The following is a 12,500-nucleotide window of genomic DNA, read 5'->3' on the forward strand; positions in this document are numbered from 1 at the left end:
TGTAGGTCGGTAGCATCTTAACATACGGTAATGAAACAGGCCAAGGAGCAGGTCTCGACCCTCGACCTTTATGCCCGAGTCCGGCCCGCTATCGACTGTGCCGCAAACGCATGCTCAAACGGCAAAGTCGATTTCCGCGTTTATAAACCCCTTTGGTCCGTTACACTACATTTGATGCAGTCAAGACACAACCAGATGGGATGCTGGGTAACCTTTGGCAGCAGCCAGCTTGTCTCACTGGCGTGAGTCGGATTGGCTACTCTTGTTCACGCTAAATTCAAAAAGGGCTTTAGTAGCGTAGAAACATATGTTAACTTTGCCAAAACAACTGAAATAGACCATTAACAGAGTGCGTAACACCAGCGTCATAGTGCGTTATGACACGGGCATAATCTGTTATATTGCCATAACACTGTCATTAGACCTGTTGTGACACATTACAATATTTTATGGCTGGTTATGACACCTACATAAGTGTCAAAACCCACAAAGCCAACCACACAGCTGGTCCCAGGCAGTTGTTGTATTTTGAACAGAAGTCTACAAGCGAAGGGATGAACACAAGTCCACAAGCGAAGGGAAAAAGGTTAAGAGAGAGCATAGATGCGAGAATGAATTATAAACACAACAAACAAAATGGTTTATATAGCGTATATATCGCGTAAAGTCCCTCTAGTGGTCTACTGTCGTCTGAGTTGTACCAGAGCGCGGAATAAGTGATGAATTAAAAACACTCGACACCGGTTGAATATGTCCGGTGTCACCAGCGCTCGGAATAACACGAAAACAGCCCTAACCGGATCTGCCTGGGCAGTCAAATGGTCCCCAGTGAGTGTTCTCTCATTATATGTCTGGATGTAGAGAGTCAATGTTGGCCAGTTAGCTTGAGTGCTTTTGACATCCGTTGTGAGGATCAACCTCTGGCCCAGAGCGACCACGGTGCGCTCTGAACGTTTACGAACGCCTACAGGCGCACTCCGAGCACACCGTGACTGTTAGTTATCTTTCCGTGTGATCAGGTAGTGTATTCATTCCGTAGATTCGGTTAAAACGTTTCTAAGTGATTACACTCTCTCTATATCAGGTAGGTGCAGGCAAGAGTGTGCAAAGGCGGTATTGAATGTCACGGGCTGTCCATGTGTCACTCTCTGTCTTCTCAAATGTATCTCTCGACCTGTGGTGCACCTACGTTGTGATCTTTCATTCATAGGCTAGGTTGTAGAAACCTCATGATGCGTACAGGGAACATTCTAGTATCATGTAGTAACCTAAACCCATCACTGTTACATTGAACTGGTGAATATGAATGACAGTAACCTAAACCTGTCACTGTTACATTGAACTGGATGAATATGAATGACAGTAACCTAAACCTGTCACTGTTACATTGAACTGGGTGAATGACAGTAACCTAAACCTGTCACTGTTACATTGAACTGGGTGAATATGAATGACAGTAACCTAAACCCATTACTGTTACATTGAACTGGGTGAATATGAATGACAGTAACCTAAACCTGTCACTGTTACATTGAACTGGGTGAATATGAATGACAGTAACCTAAACCTGTCACTATTACATTGAACTGGGTGAATATGAATGACAGTAACCTAAACCTGTCACTATTACATTGAACTGGGTGAATATGAATGACAGTAACCTAAACCTATCACTGTTACATTGAACTGGGTGAATGACAGTAACCTAAACCTGTCACTGTTACATTGAACTGGGTGAATATTAATGACAGTAACCTAAACCTGTCACTGTTACATTGAACTGGGTGAATGACAGTAACCTAAACCTGTCACTGTTACATTGAACTGGGTGAATATGAATGACAGTAACCTAAACCTGTCACTGTTACATTGAACTGGGTGAATATGAATGACAGTAACCTAAACCTGTCACTGTTACATTGAACTGGTGAATATGAATGACAGTAACCTAAACCTGTCACTGTTACATTGACCTGGGTGAATATGAATGACAGTAACCTAAACCTGTCACTGTTACATTGAACTGGAGTGAATATGAATGACAGTAACCTAAACCTGTCACTGTTACATTGAACTGGGTGAATATGAATGACAGTAACCTAAACCTGTCACTGTTACATTGAACTGGGTGAATATGAATGACAGTAAACCTAAACCTGTCACTGTTACATTGAACTGGGTGAATATGAATGACAGTAACCTAAACCTGTCACTGTTACATTGAACTGGGTGAATATGAATGACAGTAACCTAAACCTGTCACTATTACATTGAACTGGGTGAATATGAATGACAGTAACCTAAACCTATCACTGTTACATTGAACTGGGTGAATGACAGTAACCTAAACCTGTCACTGTTACATTGAACTGGGTGAATGACAGTAACCTAAACCTGTCACTGTTACATTGAACTGGGTGAATATGACTGACAGTAACCTAAACCTGTCACTGTTACATTGAACTGGGTGAATATGAATGACAGTAACCTAAACCTATCACTGTTACATTGAACTGGGTGAATGACAGTAACCTAAACCTGTCACTGTTACATTGAACTGGGTGAATATTAATGACAGTAACCTAAACCTGTCACTGTTACATTGAACTGGGTGAATGACAGTAACCTAAACCTGTCACTGTTACATTGAACTGGGTGAATATTAATGACAGTAACCTAAACCTATCACTGTTACATTGAACTGGGTGAATGACAGTAACCTAAACCTGTCACTGTTACATTGAACTGGGTGAATATTAATGACAGTAACCTAAACCTGTCACTGTTACATTGAACTGGGTGAATGACAGTAACCTAAACCTGTCACTGTTACATTGAACTGGGTGAATATTAATGACAGTAACCTAAACCTGTCACTGTTACATTGAACTGGGTGAATATGAATGACAGTAACCTAAACCTGTCACTGTTACATTGACCTGGGTGAATATGAATGACAGTAACCTAAACCTGTCACTGTTACATTGAACTGGGTGAATATGAATGACAGTAACCTAAACCTGTCACTGTTACATTGAACTGGGTGAATATGAATGACAGTAACCTAAACCTGTCACTGTTACATTGAACTGGGTGAATATGAATGACAGTAACCTAAACCTGTCACTGTTACATTGACCTGGTGAATATGAATGACTAACCTAAACCCATCACTGTTACATTGAACTGGGTGAATATGAATGACAGTAACCTAAACCTGTCACTGTTACATTGAACTGGATGAATATGAATGACAGTAACCTAAACCTGTCACTGTTACATTGAACTGGGTGAATGACAGTAACCTAAACCTGTCACTGTTACATTGAACTGGGTGAATATGAATGACAGTAACCTAAACCCATTACTGTTACATTGAACTGGGTGAATATGAATGACAGTAACCTAAACCTGTCACTGTTACATTGAACTGGGTGAATATGAATGACAGTAACCTAAACCTGTCACTATTACATTGAACTGGGTGAATATGAATGACAGTAACCTAAACCTGTCACTATTACATTGAACTGGGTGAATATGAATGACAGTAACCTAAACCTATCACTGTTACATTGAACTGGGTGAATGACAGTAACCTAAACCTATCACTGTTACATTGAACTGGGTGAATATGAATGACAGTAACCTAAACCTGTCACTGTTACATTGAACTGGGTGAATGACAGTAACCTAAACCTATCACTGTTACATTGAACTGGGTGAATGACAGTAACCTAAACCTGTCACTGTTACATTGAACTGGGTGAATATGAATGACAGTAACCTAAACCTGTCACTGTTACATTGAACTGGGTGAATATGAATGACAGTAACCTAAACCTGTCACTGTTACATTGAACTGGGTGAATATGAATGACAGTAACCTAAACCTGTCACTGTTACATTGACCTGGGTGAATATTAATGACAGTAACCTAAACCTGTCACTGTTACATTGAACTGGGTGAATATGAATGACAGTAACCTAAACCTGTCACTGTTACATTGAACTGGGTGAATATGAATGACAGTAACCTAAACCTGTCACTGTTACATTGAACTGGGTGAATATGAATGACAGTAACCTAAACCTGTCACTGTTACATTGAACTGGGTGAATATGAATGACAGTAACCTAAACCTGTCACTGTTACATTGAACTGGGTGAATATGAATGACAGTAACCTAAACCTGTCACTATTACATTGAACTGGGTGAATATGAATGACAGTAACCTAAACCTATCACTGTTACATTGAACTGGGTGAATGACAGTAACCTAAACCTGTCACTGTTACATTGAACTGGGTGAATGACAGTAACCTAAACCTGTCACTGTTACATTGAACTGGGTGAATATGACTGACAGTAACCTAAACCTGTCACTGTTACATTGAACTGGGTGAATATGAATGACAGTAACCTAAACCTATCACTGTTACATTGAACTGGGTGAATGACAGTAACCTAAACCTGTCACTGTTACATTGAACTGGGTGAATATTAATGACAGTAACCTAAACCTGTCACTGTTACATTGAACTGGGTGAATGACAGTAACCTAAACCTGTCACTGTTACATTGAACTGGGTGAATATTAATGACAGTAACCTAAACCTATCACTGTTACATTGAACTGGGTGAATGACAGTAACCTAAACCTGTCACTGTTACATTGAACTGGGTGAATATTAATGACAGTAACCTAAACCTGTCACTGTTACATTGAACTGGGTGAATGACAGTAACCTAAACCTGTCACTGTTACATTGAACTGGGTGAATATTAATGACAGTAACCTAAACCTGTCACTGTTACATTGAACTGGGTGAATATGAATGACAGTAACCTAAACCTGTCACTGTTACATTGACCTGGGTGAATATGAATGACAGTAACCTAAACCTGTCACTGTTACATTGAACTGGGTGAATATGAATGACAGTAACCTAAACCTGTCACTGTTACATTGAACTGGGTGAATATGAATGACAGTAACCTAAACCTGTCACTGTTACATTGAACTGGGTGAATATGAATGACAGTAACCTAAACCTGTCACTGTTACATTGACCTGGGTGAATATGAATGACAGTAACCTAAACCCATCACTGTTACATTGAACTGGGTGAATATGAATGACAGTAACCTTAACCTGTCACTGTTACATTGAACTGGGTGAATATGAATGACAGTAACCTAAACCTGTCACTGTTACATTGAACTGGGTGAATATGAATGACAGTAACCTAAACCTGTCACTGTTACATTGAACTGGGTGAATATGAATGACAGTAACCTAAACCTGTCACTGTTACATTGAACTGGGTGAATATGAATGACAGTAACCTAAACCTGTCACTGTTACATTGAACTGGGTGAATGACAGTAACCTAAACCTGTCACTGTTACATTGAACTGGGTGAATATGAATGACAGTAACCTAAACCTGTCACTGTTACATTGAACTGGGTGAATGACAGTAACCTAAACCTATCACTGTTACATTGAACTGGGTGAATGACAGTAACCTAAACCTGTCACTGTTACATTGAACTGGGTGAATATGAATGACAGTAACCTAAACCTGTCACTGTTACATTGAACTGGGTGAATGACAGTAACCTAAACCTGTCACTGTTACATTGAACTGGGTGAATATGAATGACAGTAACCTAAACCTGTCACTGTTACATTGACCTGGGTGAATATGAATGACAGTAACCTAAACCTGTCACTGTTACATTGAACTGGGTGAATATGAATGACAGTAACCTAAACCTGTCACTGTTACATTGAACTGGGTGAATATGAATGACAGTAACCTAAACCTGTCACTGTTACATTGAACTGGGTGAATATGAATGACAGTAACCTAAACCTGTCACTGTTACATTGAACTGGGTGAATATGAATGACAGTAACCTAAACCTGTCACTGTTACATTGAACTGGGTGAATATGAATGACAGTAACCTAAACCTGTCACTATTACATTGAACTGGGTGAATATGAATGACAGTAACCTAAACCTATCACTGTTACATTGAACTGGGTGAATGACAGTAACCTAAACCTGTCACTGTTACATTGAACTGGGTGAATGACAGTAACCTAAACCTGTCACTGTTACATTGAACTGGGTGAATATGACTGACAGTAACCTAAACCTGTCACTGTTACATTGAACTGGGTGAATATGAATGACAGTAACCTAAACCTATCACTGTTACATTGAACTGGGTGAATGACAGTAACCTAAACCTGTCACTGTTACATTGAACTGGGTGAATATTAATGACAGTAACCTAAACCTGTCACTGTTACATTGAACTGGGTGAATGACAGTAACCTAAACCTGTCACTGTTACATTGAACTGGGTGAATATTAATGACAGTAACCTAAACCTATCACTGTTACATTGAACTGGGTGAATGACAGTAACCTAAACCTGTCACTGTTACATTGAACTGGGTGAATATTAATGACAGTAACCTAAACCTGTCACTGTTACATTGAACTGGGTGAATGACAGTAACCTAAACCTGTCACTGTTACATTGAACTGGGTGAATATTAATGACAGTAACCTAAACCTGTCACTGTTACATTGAACTGGGTGAATATGAATGACAGTAACCTAAACCTGTCACTGTTACATTGACCTGGGTGAATATGAATGACAGTAACCTAAACCTGTCACTGTTACATTGAACTGGGTGAATATGAATGACAGTAACCTAAACCTGTCACTGTTACATTGAACTGGGTGAATATGAATGACAGTAACCTAAACCTGTCACTGTTACATTGAACTGGGTGAATATGAATGACAGTAACCTAAACCTGTCACTGTTACATTGACCTGGGTGAATATGAATGACAGTAACCTAAACCCATCACTGTTACATTGAACTGGGTGAATATGAATGACAGTAACCTTAACCTGTCACTGTTACATTGAACTGGGTGAATATGAATGACAGTAACCTAAACCTGTCACTGTTACATTGAACTGGGTGAATATGAATGACAGTAACCTAAACCTGTCACTGTTACATTGAACTGGGTGAATATGAATGACAGTAACCTAAACCTGTCACTGTTACATTGAACTGGGTGAATATGAATGACAGTAACCAAAAGTAATTATCAAGTAATTATCTTTTTGTTTTCTCATGATTTGGTTGTGTCTAGTCGTGTTGCTGTCCTGGGGCTCTGAGGGGACTCTTCTCCAGGTTCGTAGGTGAAGGCTTTGTCGAATCAGTTATAGCAGGTTGTAGAATTAAATTATATTCTATATTATAATATATATATATATATTATTATAAATATTTTCTGGATTTGAATCATTAGCGGGAATCGTCCTAATTATGAGCTGCATTATTTGATATTTTACCAAGAAGATGTTTTTGCAGAATTCTGCGTGCAGAGTCTCAATTTGGTGTTTGTCCCATTTTGTGAATTCTTGGTTGGTGAACGAGGACCCCAGACCTCACAACCATAAAGGGCAATGGGCTCTATGACTGATTACAGTATTTTTAGCCAGATCCTAATTGGTATGTCAAATGTTATGTTCCTTTTTAAAACATTTTTTTTTAACCCAATTTCATTGTATCCATTTGGTTGTCATCCCATCGCTGTAACTTGCATACGGACTGGGGAGAGACGAAGGTTGAGAGCCACGAAACACGACCCTACCAAGGCGCACTGCTTCTTTACACAATGCACATCCAACCCGGAAGCCAGACGCAACTTACAGACATGTCGGAGGAAACTCTGTGTCAGCGTGCATTGCACCCGGCCCGCCACAAGGAGTCGTTAGAGCGCGATGAACATCCCTGCCGGCCAACGCTGGGCCAATTGTGCGCCACCCCATGGGTCTCCCGGTCGCAGCCGGTTGCAACAGAGCCTGGACTCAAACCAGGATCTCTAGTGGCACAGCTAGCACTCCGACAGAGCTGCAGGAGTTGTGACCGTTTTTGTTGGTCATAGTTGTACCTAGGGGGCATATTGGGGAGGGAATACTGTCACCTCCAGGCCCCCCTGTGTGCTTAGAGTGTCAGGTTCTTGTCCAGTTCTGACATTTAGGTCACCACAGACTAGTTAGTACATGTTGAGATAATTTCCTTATTAATTTCTAGCCAGATGTAAATGTTCCAGTTTTTACTAATTTAATAGTGAGTTAGGTCTGCTCTCTACCAAATTAGCATGCCCCCTGAGTCCCTTCCCTATTTACCACCTGGTAGTGTGGTAATATATAATAATAATATAATAATATATATAATATAATAGTGTGGTGGATGGGACTACCAGCTCTCTGTAACCTAGAGGGCAACCAGTGGGTCCATCTCCTCTATACCACCCACCTGGTAGTTTGGTGGATGGGACTACCAGCTCTCTGTAACCTAGAGGGCAACCAGTGGGTCCATCTCCTCTATACCACCCACCTGGTAGTTTGGTGGATGGGACTCCCAGCTCTCTGTAACCTAGAGGGCAACCAGTGGGTCTGTCTCCTCTATAACATGTTTCTTGTAGGATGACAATGTCTGTATTTTCCCATTTCTTTGATTTAAGTCTGGGTTCCTGCACTTCAGTAGAAAGTAGTATAGAATCCTACCAAAGGCAGATAGACCTCAGACCTTGATATATTCCAGGATGAGAGATAGTTCTCCCTCTCTCTGTCTCTCTCCAGATGCTTAGAAGTCGTGAGAGCGCCTTTGCCTCCCTCTAGTGGCTGTCTTTGGGTGGTGCATGTGAAGAGGACCACTGACTCGTGGGAGGGGAGGAGCGATTTGTATTTGCCACATCGCCAGAACAATTTTCCGCGCAATGCGCACACTGTAAAAAGACCTATATTAATACGGTACATTTTTTTTTCAAAACTTATTAGGTACAACAACCATAGGCTATCGTTCAGACACCGAGGAATAAGAACGGTATCCACTTCTTATCCTAGGAACCTGCATTTTTTTATTATGGATCATAATTAACTGGCATTTAGAAAATATGATTTTGTGCGTGACTATTCATCTGAATTGATTCCCAGGCCAACCCCCTCTGCGTATAATAAATAAATAAATAAATAAATAAATAAAGGCACGCAGAGTCACATGCGTATCGTGGTGCGTCGCTTTGGACTCGAGGCACATTTATTAAAAATGATCGCGTCCAGAGTCTACGGTTGAGTCGATACGAGAACACCGTAACCGGTTAGTATAGTCTATAGGCGACTGTCCTCTCTGGGCCTATTTGTCTAGGCTGAATAAACGTTCAAATGAGAAGGACCGATTCATATATACATGACTTCTCTACTAGACTAGGCTATATGCAGAAGAGAGTGAGTACGGCGCGGGTTGATAGAAATAGGCTAAATGCCGGCTTTTACCGGGGTTGTTGATATCTCAACGGCCGGTTGCGCGTTGCCTTATATCCTGTTTCAGTTTCTTGACTGCTGACGTGACACCTGGCTCTCTCGTTCTTTCCGTGATTGACCGGAGAAAGGCTCGAGGGCTGTGTCGTCAGAACGGACTGGGCTGCCCGGGTGGAAACGGCTTTCCTGTTGTGAGGTCACAAGGCGGACCGGTGTTGAGCGTTCCTGGGAGTGTGTATCCCGCGAAAGGAAGGTGGAAGGAGAGGCTCCGCAGAGAGAAAGCAGCAGCTGGCTAAACCACGAACCGCCCAGGCAAAAACAGTCTTCAGACTGAGACACTCACCGCCGAGAGAGAGAGAATGAGAGCTGGACCAAAACGAAATAATTTTCGGACCTAATGAAAATAGCCTTTTCTCCTGCTGAAGCCCTAAGTTTGTTACCAGTCCCGGTCCTTACTGGCTTTGCTTGCTAGCCTTCTACCCAGCGAACCATGGCCCAGGTCGGGGACGGATCTGGGAATAACGCCGACGACGAGGTGAGAAAGAGGACATGGGTGATGATGATGATGATGATGATATAAATAATAATATGCCATTTAGCAGACGCTTTTATCCAAAGCGACTTACAGTCATGTGCATACATTCTACGTATGGGTGGTCCCGGGAATCGAACCCACTACCCTGGCGTTACAAGCGCCATGCTCTACCAACTGAGCTACAGAAGGACATTATTATCTTATTATTTATGATGATGATGATGTATCTTAAACTATGTCTGTGTTCTCGCCTGCATTTGTCTTGGTTTAGATACGCTCATATTGCTCAATACGGAAGTAGGCTACAAGGTTATTTCTGTTGTTGACTAGTTGTGTAGCCTACTATTATTATTCCCAATCATACACTTCATCTGTAAAGCGCATTTCTCACACCCAGTGCGTTTTTATATGGACATCATTGGACACGGGCTATCCTATTACACTGTGTTACATAGTTACCTCGCGGAAGATTAGGTTATGTGACCATAACGGTTGCTGTTAGTAAGTGAGCTAGTTAGAAAAGACATGGTCTATTGTACAAGAGTTACAATTAAGTTACCCTCTTCATTATCACAATACAATTACAGACAGACGTTCTCCTCCTTATCGTTCTGTGTGTCTGTCTTGGGCCTACTCGGCAAGTTAGATAAGAACAAATTCTTATTTACAAATGACGGCCGACGATGCTTAGCCAATTGTGCGACGCCCTATGGGACTCTCAATCACGGCCGGTTGTGATACAGCCTGGATTCGAACCAGGGTGTTTTTAGTGACGCCTCTATAGCACTGAAATGCAGCCGACATAATTGCATGTTATTTATTAAATGCATGTTTGTTGTGCAGCCAGACAGTAGCGTAAAAACTGCATTTAGCTTAAATATCCCGGTAGACCCTTTGTGACGTGGCTCACGTTTTTCAGCAGAGACAGACAGACCGCTGGATTGAGACTAAATGCCCCGAGACGCAACACAGCGGGGTATTTCGGGAAATTCCAGGCAATTCGGAAGTCACTTGGCTCAATAAATTAAGTTCTGAACTCGCTACATTGCATTTTAATGTTTTCAATTTATTTAACCTTTATTTAACTAGGCAAGTCAGTTTTAGAATGTATTCTTATTTACAATGATGGGTTAGGAATAGTGGGGTTAACTGCCTTGTTCAATGCGACCTGCCGCACAACAGTCCTGCCCTATCAACACTTCTGTTCAAAATTCGCTGCATGTTGTAGTTTTCTGCCGTGGCACTCCAATATACTCTGACAAATGAATCATCGTCAGTCGTCAGTCGTCAGTAGTTAATCGTCAGTTGTCAGTAGTCAGTAGTTAATCATCAGTAGTCAGTAGTTAATCATCAGTAGTCAGTAGTTAATCATCAGTCATCATTAGTCAGTAGTTAATCATCAGTAGTCAGTAGTCAGTAGTTAATCATCAGTAGTCAGTCATCAGTAGTCAGTTGTCAGTAGTCAGTAGTTAATCATCAGTCATCAGTTGTCAGTAGTCAGTAGTTAATCATCAGTAGTCAGTAGTTAATCATCAGTAGTCAGTAGTCAGTAGTCAATCATCAGTAGTCAGTCATCAGTAGTCAGTTGTCAGTAGTCAGTAGTTAATCACCAGTAGTCAGTCGTCAGTAGTCAGTCAGTAGTCAATCATCAGTAGTTAGTCGTCAGTCGTCAGTAGTCAGTCGTCAGTAGTTAATCATCAGTAGTTAATCATCAGTAGTCAGTAGTTAATCATCAGTAGTTAATCATCAGTAGTTAATCATCAGTAGTCAGTAGTTAATCATCAGTAGTTAATCATCAGTAGTCAGTAGTTAATCATCAGTCGTCAGTAGTCAGTAGTCAGTAGTTAATCATCAGTTGTCAGTAGTCAGTAGTTAATCATCAGTAGTCAGTAGTTAATCATCAGTAGTCAGTCAGTAGTTAATCATCAGTAGTCAGTAGTCAGTAGTTAATCATCAGTAGTCAGTAGTCAGTAGTTAATCATCAGTAGTCAGTAGTTAATCATCAGTAGTCAGTAGTTAATCATCAGTAGTCAGTTGTCAGTCGTCAGTAGTTAATCATCAGTAGTCAGTAGTCAGTAGTTAATCATCAGTAGTCAGTAGTCAGTAGTTAATCATCAGTAGTCAGTCGTCAGTAGTCAGTAGTTAATCATCAGTAGTCAGTAGTCAGTAGTTAATCATCAGTAGTCAGTAGTCAGTAGTCAGTAGTTAATCATCAGTAGTCAGTCGTCAGTAGTCAGTAGTTAATCATCAGTAGTCAGTTGTCAGTAGTTAATCATCAGTAGTCAGTTGTCAGTAGTTAATCATCAGTCGCCAGTAGTCAGTTGTCAGTAGTTCATCATCAGTCGCCAGTAGTCAGTCATCAGTAGTCAGTAGTCAGTAGTTAATCATCAGTAGTCAGTAGTCAGTAGTTAATCATCAGTCATCAGTAGTCAGTAGTTAATCATCAGTCGTCAGTAGTCAGTAGTTAATCATCAGTAGTCAGTAGTCAGTAGTCAGTAGTTAATCATCAGTAGTCAGTAGTCAGTAGTCAGTCATCAGTAGTCAGTAGTTAATCATCAGTAGTCAGTAGTTAATCATCAGTAGTCAGTAGT

General features: G+C 40.9%; 1 long non-coding RNA gene across 1 annotated transcript; it reads right to left on the reverse strand.

Annotated features, from left to right (window-relative positions):
• Nucleotides 1–1,349: 1,349 nt before the first annotated feature.
• Nucleotides 1,350–6,209, reverse strand: LOC127918436 (uncharacterized). Its single transcript, XR_008099942.1, has 7 exons — nt 5,778–6,209; nt 5,002–5,101; nt 4,426–4,519; nt 3,262–3,505; nt 2,533–2,626; nt 1,612–1,799; nt 1,350–1,561 (listed from the first exon to the last, which is right to left on the reverse strand). It is a non-coding gene; the product is annotated as an uncharacterized LOC127918436 (long non-coding RNA).
• Nucleotides 6,210–12,500: the final 6,291 nt, after the last annotated feature.

Source organism: Oncorhynchus keta, unplaced genomic scaffold (genome assembly GCF_023373465.1).
Source record: "Oncorhynchus keta strain PuntledgeMale-10-30-2019 unplaced genomic scaffold, Oket_V2 Un_contig_14201_pilon_pilon, whole genome shotgun sequence".
Classification (NCBI taxonomy): domain Eukaryota; kingdom Metazoa; phylum Chordata; class Actinopteri; order Salmoniformes; family Salmonidae; genus Oncorhynchus; species Oncorhynchus keta.